The sequence below is a fragment of the Pseudochaenichthys georgianus genome, chromosome 19 (genome assembly GCF_902827115.2).
Source record: "Pseudochaenichthys georgianus chromosome 19, fPseGeo1.2, whole genome shotgun sequence".
NCBI classification, from domain to species: Eukaryota; Metazoa; Chordata; class Actinopteri; order Perciformes; family Channichthyidae; genus Pseudochaenichthys; species Pseudochaenichthys georgianus.
The window spans coordinates 14,190,746-14,198,776 of record NC_047521.1 but is presented as its reverse complement, the minus strand read 5'-3'; the positions used below and the strand labels follow the sequence as shown (position 1 = coordinate 14,198,776).

Below are 8,031 nucleotides of genomic sequence, written 5' to 3'. Positions count from 1 at the left end.
GTGCGCTATTTTTATGTACCCATGTTCTATAGTGGAGGAGTGGGACTGTACATTTAAAAGTACCAGCACACACACTCACGGATTTGCACTCAAATAGCTTTTCTCTTGTGATTAATGTGAGTCATTGGCTATGGATTAAAACTGGGGATTACAGGTGTTTTTGAATGTTCTAGGACAGGCCGGATGGAGGTAAGCTGCTCTGCTGGAGGGCCTGGGTCTAGTTACCACCTCTCTGAGAGAAGAGGCGCTCCTATGGTGCTGACCCCCCCACCCGCCACGACCAGCCGATTTTAGCTCCTGATAAATCTTGAGGAGACAGCTGGGGAGGAAGGGCAAAAGGGCATCAGTAAGCACATTCCAAAATACACACATAGATCCATACCCGCGGACTAAAAACTCCAATGCAGAAGGCCACATTCATCCCATACCACAGTGTTAAGTACAGCAAGAGCGGGTGGAAGAAATCTACCATCTGGCACTCATGATTTAGAAATAATTACATTTGAAGCAACGTTTTACTCGAGAAACTGTATTTGCAATAAACCGGTCAAATTAAGTATCATGTAAAGCAATTATTTAGCCATTTCTGGGACATTTAAAAAAAATAAAAATAGATTAACATAAAATATGAAGTAGAGCATCTGCTTCTATTTTAATTCCTTAATGTATTTGAAATACTAAAACCTCCACAGGCCACGGCCAAAATCACAATACTACAGGACTTAAATTGAACTGTCTCACTGTATTTAAATAGGATCTAGAATGATTTGACAACTCTGTGAGCATCAGTGCCACAAACACTCAAGGCACATGTTAGAGACATTTCTTTATAGCTGCGGTCACACAATATCACTTCTCTAATGTCTTACCTCAGACCCAGTTATCCACAGGTCACAGAAGGTCACAGAAAAAAGGTACTGCTCAGAGGAGGAGGAATATAGATTTCCAGGTAGATTTGTGTCCAAGAGCTTGTATTGTACTGCCTGCCCTCCTCTTCGCCCTGGAGAGAGTGAAACCCTATCATTAGGGCTGCTGCAGTGCTATGGGCCAGGCTTCAGGGTTGGGGGGCAGGGGGGAGGGTTTGGGTAGAAAGGGTGGGTGTGGTGTTACAATTGCACAGGTTACTAAGATAAATGATCATAGAAAACTGACAACGTTTTTTTTCAAGTATCAACTTTATCTATGTATTAAAAAAAACATAGAAACAAATTACAAATGTTAAAATGACATGTAACTTATACCCTTTTCCATTAAAAATTGTTTGCAGGTTTTGCATTTTGTGATATGACAGTAATAATGTTTTGTTTTTTGTCAAGTGGGAAAGGTGATTTAAAAATATAACCTGTTGGTGTTGGTATTTTTCCCTTTCAGAAAAACCAGGGCTATTTTAAAATGAAGAAATAGTTCAGCAAGAATTCATAACATTTGATAATAAGCCTTTGGAACACAGGGAAGGAATGCATCGGTAGCATATATGTAATCCTGATTGTGAAAGTCAGCAGATTCTAGTAAAATTGATAAAGATCAGCATGATGGTCAGGACTCCCTGGAAGAAGAGATCTTGTATCTCAATGGGACATTCCTGGATAAATAAAGGATAAATTAAAATAAAAAAAAATGATGATTTCATTGAATTCCAAGCCAGAATCATTTGTCCCATCCCTTCAATTCACAGGGAAACAACAGCAGCGTTTGATAAGAGCGACAAATAAATCCTGAGAATAGAAAACATATTTCTAGCAGTTACCTTCTTCCCCTGTCACTTGGTGTTATGTGCTTAAGGGCATTTATGCTTTTGTTGATGTGTCTCTCTCCCCCTCTCATAGTCTCTATTCATCCTCCTCCAGCTAAACAAATGTTGTGGCTGCATGCCTTGTATGCTCCCGGCTACAGTGTGAGTTCCTCGTCAGTCACGTGCTTTTTAGGAGTCAACCAGAAGCCTTTATATATATTCAAATTACAATGTTCAAAACAAGGGTGACAGGGGTTGCTCAGGGGTCAGTAGAGATGAAAATAGAGCTAAAAGAGAGAACAACAGCCTACATAATCAGGTGGCCAGACACATAACTCCAAATGAATGCTAATGACTTTGCTAAATGTGTCAATAGCAAAGTATTTATAAACACATTTAACGTATCCACTTAAGAAAGTTTGTTACTGCAGAATTACACACGATGCTGTCAATGGACACACCAGTGGCTCTGTGCCGCTTTATTTAGGAAAGCTAGCATGCAAACATGCTTACAATGGCAATGCTAACAATATGATGTTTAGCAGGTTTAATGTTAGCCAAGTTCACCATCTTTGTTTAAAAAGTCTAAGCATGTAAACATCTGTAGTTCAGCACTTAACAAAAGTATATTGGGGCTAATGGGAATTATTTTGCTGTTATTTGGTCCTTCACCAATGTATTAAAGGGGACCTATCATGCAAAATGCACAATGTATTTCATACATAAATATGTGTTCCCGGTGTGTCAGGGAACGCACGCAGCGTCAGAAAATAAAACCCTCTCTCTTTTCCTCCGTACCCAAATCTCTAAAAACGGGGGTACAACGGAGCTGATCCAGATTTGCGGCGATTTGACGTCATATCGGCGGCGGACCCACATAAACGTTGCTATCAGAAACAATGCCCGACTGTTTTGGACGTAATATGGTCGGTGTTTACATTAGCATTGCTAACACTCAGAGCTAACCTGTACTGGAGAGCAGGGTTGCGTTTAGCTTAGGAACCTTCCTAACCAAGTGAAATGACCCGGAAGTCCCTCAGTGGCAGCCATGATAAGTGCCGTTCCAATTCTCCAAATGAAGGGAAAGGAGGTTTCAAACTTCTTTTATAACCTCCTTTAGCTTAGGAACCACTGGACCTCCCTAACCGAAAGGAGAGGAGAAAATGCTGCCCCACAATGCATTGCAGCCGCAGCATTTGCCGTCACTCAACAGTCGGCCGTTCACGGAAACAACCGATTATGACCGAGAAATGATATCATGAAAGTTACGGTGCTTATTAAGCTTTTTAAAACGTATGTGGTAAGTTGCCAAAGTGCTTTGTTTTGAACGTTCATCAGTATTATAATCAAAGAGAAATATGAACGTTAGTTTTTACTGAAATGATCAAATAAAGTCAACATCTCACAGTCTTTACTGAGCTGTGTGGGGTTTGTTCAACTTTTAAAAGATGTTTGAATGGTGATATACACAGTGATAGATGTTAAGGACTAACGTTTATAATAAATACATTTGTATTGATTTTAAGATATTTTCATACAATCATACGTATTGGGATCATTTGTATTAATGTGGACCGGAGGGAGAGGGTGACGAGCATAAGTTTCACTTTCCTTTTTTATTTCAATTCCAACTTTGGTCATGAAGAATATGTTTCTCTGTTGTCCACGTTCATAAAGCATAAAACAACACCATCAGAGCACGGTGCAGAGTCTCTAGATGAGTTCACAGTAGTCCCTCGTTCTTATTAAACATCCATGTTGTAGTCCACTGTATATAAAACTGTAGTTTCCATAGTTTCTCCACAGCACCAGACGCACATTCATGACGTCCGCTGGCGCATCATAAACACGTCGGATAATGAAAGTGCATTCGGATTCTCTAAAGTACCGCAGTCTCTGATCCTAAGTCCTTTTGAATTCTCCTATCCACTATCCCTTAACCCTGTGACGTTTCACTCAGAGGTCAAGGAATAGGAGATAGGGTTAGAATTTAAGAGCTGATTTTTGGATTATCGGAACGCAACCCATGTGTGTGAAGAAGCAGGAAATAAAGAGGAACTCACCTTGTGGTATAACCGGCAAGAGAGAAAGCCTTTGAGCTCCATACTGTTGCAGAAATAATCCTTGATAATCCATGATATGGCGTTTCATCACCGCAGTATCTAACGGTAGCATCTCCCGCATGAGCAGGCATAAACTCCCCTCCCTCTTTTTTAAAGCTTTATACATAAAATCAGCACTTTTGAAACAGGAAGTGAAATAGAGGGATATGAGGCATGGCTAGAATGGGTGATCTGTTTGGTATTTTGAGCAAAACACTTCATAGACATGTTTTTTATATATTTTTATATATCTGAGACCTATGCTATTGCCTAAAAATAACATGATATGTGACCTTTAAAAAAAGTTAAAGGCTCACCAAACTGATTACATCAATCCCAAGGGGAACATGATGTCTGCACCACCAGATTTATCCATCTACTAGTTCTTCAGATATTTCAGAGGTAACGTTTACCTGCCAGTGGCGCTAAATATAATCCGATTCACCAAGTCTATATAAGAATTATTCTTTGGGGAACAGAAAAGTCAGTACATTTTTGATGGCATCTAATAGCTGTTAAGATATTGCAGTCTGGACAAAAATGGTGAGTCAACCAAGCACCATTGCCGACAGGCCCTTTAATGCGGCTTTCACACCAGCGCTTTTCCCTTTCTAGCTCCGAGCTAGAGCTTTTCTGGTTCAGCTCCGGGTTTCCCTTTTCTGCTCCCACTCTGTTCACACCGCCCAGAGCCCGACTGGTGCTGCCGGTGCTGCGTCATGACGTCACCATTTACATCGCTGATTTGCTCCCCAACGGCGTTACGGCGCTCACAACAACGGGGAACTGCGTCGGGTCGATGATCGTGTTGCTTTTAATCACACAAAGCCAGATTAAATTAAATAACGACTTCTCCAACCTTATACTTTTCTCCAGAGTGCCGTGGTTCATTGTTTATTAATGTGTTTCTGCGGCATTTACCGACCGCTGCAGTATTGGCTGCTCTTCCACGGGAGTTTATTCTCCCGTTAGCTCACACTGCAGCGGCCGCTCTAAAGTATTCACTGTCCGACTCACACAAGCAGCTACATATCCCCAGTTCCCCTTAAGTGAATGTGTGTCAGTCTGAATTGACGCTGTTTGGCATCACAACGCTGTTATGAAAGTTTCTCTGGTATAAAATGGGTGATGTTAGCATTAGCAACCAAAGCTAAACTGACTACTTGCTATTCCTATTGTGGCATAAACCGTTTTCTACAGGCACATTTTACCGGCGTATTTTTATTATGATTCTACTTTATTATGATAGTCGGACACGAAAACCTGTGCAGCCCATGTATTGATTCCATCCGATAGCTGCTATAATACAAAAAAAAACGTCTGCCTCTCTCCACAATGATCAATAACAGTGAACGGATGGTCAAAGTAAGGTACAAATAAACAGAATCACACGAAGCCTGGTTAGTGTTGCCTGACTTTATAAAGTGTGTTTATAGGCACTACTGCTTGTAGGCAGGCATGACAGTCGACCAGGGGCCTCATTTATAACGCCGTGCGTAGGATTCACGTGGGAAGGTTGCTTACGTAGTAGAAATCCAAAAAATAGGAACAGAAATGTTCCGACATTTTCCGATTCACCAAACATTGCGCACCGGCGAGGAAAGTGCGTACAGCACTTCCTACGCCGGTTTCCCTTTATAAATCACAACCGACTCGAAATGCGGTGCAGCTTTTGTGGGCTTCACGTAACGCCCATATTTGCCTATAAATAGTCAAAGAAACGCCCATTCATTCATTCAACAGCTAAAAAAGACATCTCACACCGTGTCAGATTTTGGTTATTTTGGGGAGGTCGAGATAAATCATATTGTTTGGTGGATGCAGTTTGAACCAGAGTAGCAGCATGGAGGTCGGATCGTCACCAAAATAAATAAATAAATGGCCCGAAAAAGGTTAATGACATAGCCTTCCTCAGACAGTGTGTTTGTACCGGGGACAGGAGACACCCCCTTGATGAGAAACTTTAAGAAATGATCGGGGAAACCCTCCGGAGTGGAGTCATGACGACTGGATCTGAATTATGTTTTTGTATTTGGTGGTTTGTGTTCCAGCTGTCGATCAGCTGTGCGCAGCGTCTCCACTGCAGCAACTCTATATCCACCAGTTAAAGGAAATACAACTAATGTGTTGTGTTATATTAGCTGTACAATTTACCACATATGGTGTTCTTAGCTTCCATACCTCCTGTGACTTATCAAGTCTTGGCAAACGGCATAAAACACGATTAAACATGATAGTATATAAAACCATGCTCTTATCTACAACCTATAGAAATGCAAAACGGCGTCAGTTTAGACGTAATTCTGTCCTTCTGCTTGCCGCATCATTTGAGAAAACATTTCATAACATTAACACAACATATTATTCGAGGTGGTTTACAATAACATATCCGTATTTATTTATTTCTCCAAGTTATGTTTTTGTGTGCACTGAGGAGTCTCAAACAGGCGTTTGTTAAATCATTTTAGATTGGCTTTAATCAATGTTTGAAAATGAATTCTTCATATATGATAAATGAGAGGTAACATTTTATTTATGGTATTATTTCCACATATTTCTCTCCATTCTTCCTTCTGCCAACGGTGTCGCAGTTTCTCGTCTCTCCCGTTTTTGTGCTTAGTGCGTACGCTGGGTTAGAGTTTGCGTGGAGGACCGCACATTTTCCCGCCAAGTTAGTATTTTATAAATCGCAAACATTGCGTAGAAACTGGCGTACGCCATCTTTTGAGCGTATATCCCTTTATAAATGAGGCCCCAGGGGAGGTGGGTTTAGTTTTCTGCACGCCTCGACTTAAGAGAGACGTTAGCTCCGAAGCTCTTGCCTCTAGACCGACAATTTTTTGGAGCTGGAAGTGAACCGGATTCCGGAGCTAAGAGGCGGCACCGCTGCGGTGTGAACAGGAAAAACCGGCACTTTTCAGGCTCCAGCTCCGAGCCGGAGCTGACAACGCGTTGGTGTGAAAGGGGCATAAGATTGCTATGCTCAGAGCCATGCCACTAGCAAAGATAAAAATCACCCATGCAGTGTGGCAGTCCTGAAATTGGACATGTCAGGTGTCCTTGATAGAGATGTGTGTGTAGCCTGGTTATAAATCCATCAGTTTATAACTCCCAGATAGAGGGTTTATTACCAAGCTGCCTGCTTATTAAAAATGTCCTTTTAGTTATAGTAAATTAAGCCAAACAGATCAGTAAATTGTAATTTATTATTTAGACTTAAAATACCTAAAAATAAATGTATTTGTCCATTATCTGACCTGACCCTAAACCCCGACCCCTTACCCTAAGCATTTGACTCTGTTGACCCAGAACCACTACGTGAGTAAAGAGGCACTTTGGTAAAGCATCGGGAGGAGACAGGATGTACAAGGTGGCTCCTCCCCTCAGCTTTCAATCACATTGTAAAAAAGGCCATCGGAATTAAGAGTTTAGTACTGAACCAAATAACTGGAGATTAACAGATTCAAAAATAGATTAAATGGAGTGTGTGTGTGTGTGTGTGTGTGTGTGTGTGTGTGTGTGTGTGTGTGTGTGTGTGTGTGTGTGTGTGTGTTTGTTGTACCTACCACTATCACAGCAGCTATGCTTACCAGTGGACCTGAACAGGACTAAGGTTAGCAGCTAAAGTTAGCCCCGCCTGTCACCTGATCTCAGTCACGGGTCAGAGGTTAGATCCCTTTCTGTGGTCTTGGTTGGGTTTCACAGCTCCAAGGCCATCAGTCGGCATATTTAAACGGCTCTAAAATGGAGGCCAACAATCCTGCAAAGATGTGTTCAACTGCAATTATCAGGAACATAATCTAAAATAGAAGAGTATGAAAAGAGATGAATGCATTTTACATTTTGAATCTCTTCATTCAACCGGATTTCTATAGGCTCCTATGTAAGGATCTAGAAAATATATTTAAGATGAATGATAAAATAACCCCCCCTGCCAGATGTATAACTGTTTTGTTAAATGTCAAACATGCACTTTCTAGTTATGTAAAAGAGTCAAACCAACTGTAGTGGTGCAGCATGTCTAGATGGCACAACCTACAGTGCCTCCATGTGGTGAAAGTAAAGAAAAAAACATTTCCTGATGCCGGAACTATCACTTCAAAGGCTGTGTATTTGGTCTTTAAAATCCCCGAAGAGCAATTAAGCTATTAGACGAGTCAGTAAATGCCTGAAAGATAGATAAATGGAAAAAATGAATGA

The 8,031-nt window shown here is 41.1% G+C and overlaps 1 protein-coding gene across 4 annotated transcripts in view; it reads right to left on the bottom strand.

Annotated features, from left to right (window-relative positions):
• Positions 1-1,029, bottom strand: part of myoz1b (myozenin 1b) — a 17,676-nt gene extending 16,647 nt beyond the window's left edge. Inside the window, exons 1-2 of one of the 4 annotated variants that reach the window (XM_034106914.2) lie at positions 870-1,028; positions 229-319 (exon numbers count right to left, since the gene is read on the bottom strand). The gene's annotated coding sequence lies outside the window, so the exon portion shown is untranslated. Of the gene's footprint in view, positions 1-152; positions 320-869 lie in introns of those variants that run through there. The other 3 variants (XM_034106915.2, XM_034106913.2, XM_034106916.2) reach the window with 3 other exon arrangements.
• Positions 1,030-8,031: the final 7,002 nt, after the last annotated feature.